The following is a 684-nucleotide window of genomic DNA, read 5'->3' as shown; positions in this document are numbered from 1 at the left end:
CTAGCTAGACTATCTGTCCAATCTGAGATTTCTTTTGCACGACAACCGCCCAAGACAATTGGGACAGGTTAAAAGAAATGCCAATATACCAGAACGTTTTTCTCCCATCCAGGAACGCTATGTGGACTAGCCAGACCCTCCTCCGCAGCGCTGGGGAAGAACGTCTGGCAATGCGAGACTACATCAGAACTGACTACTGCATCATGCTTGTTATACACACAGGGATGCACAGCCGTCCTCAGTTAAATAGTGTATAGGTGCATTTGCTTATATGCAGTCAAATTAAAGTGTTGATAGGACAGAGGATTGGGAGAGGCGGCGGTGGAGGGTCCGCCATTTTGCGCACGGGCAGATCCCAAACCAGCCATTTACTAATACATGTAGTTTTGGTTTGAAGTAGGTAAGATTGGGAAGATCCAAGACTTAGCCAAAAAAATTGAACGTCAACTACTTCTCAGTCCCTCCCCCTTTCTGCTAGAGCCCAAAAAGTTCTCCTAAGCTCCTCCCCCAATAAGAGAGAATGAATGCGTGCATGCACAGTGATTGACACGCAGTTAAACTGAACTTCATATAGCTCAGATGTGTTTCATCAGGGGCGGTCAGATAGCTCAGTTGGTATATGTAGAGGTTTATTCCTCGACGCAGCGGGCCCAGGTTCGACTCCGGCCCTTTGCTGCCTGTCAT

The 684-nt window shown here is 47.5% G+C and overlaps 2 protein-coding genes across 4 annotated transcripts in view; both read right to left on the bottom strand.

Annotated features, from left to right (window-relative positions):
* The window catches only part of cln3 (CLN3 lysosomal/endosomal transmembrane protein, battenin), a 21,748-nt gene that overhangs the window by 5,141 nt on the left and 15,923 nt on the right, over positions 1-684 (bottom strand). The window lies entirely within an intron of this gene.
* The window catches only part of LOC116703412 (serine/threonine-protein phosphatase 4 catalytic subunit B), a 21,227-nt gene that overhangs the window by 18,431 nt on the left and 2,112 nt on the right, over positions 1-684 (bottom strand). The window lies entirely within an intron of this gene.

This window comes from Etheostoma spectabile, chromosome 15 (genome assembly GCF_008692095.1).
Source record: "Etheostoma spectabile isolate EspeVRDwgs_2016 chromosome 15, UIUC_Espe_1.0, whole genome shotgun sequence".
In the NCBI taxonomy this organism is placed as follows: domain Eukaryota; kingdom Metazoa; phylum Chordata; class Actinopteri; order Perciformes; family Percidae; genus Etheostoma; species Etheostoma spectabile.
Note: the sequence above shows the minus strand (reverse complement) of the source record. Positions and strands in the feature narration are given on the sequence as shown.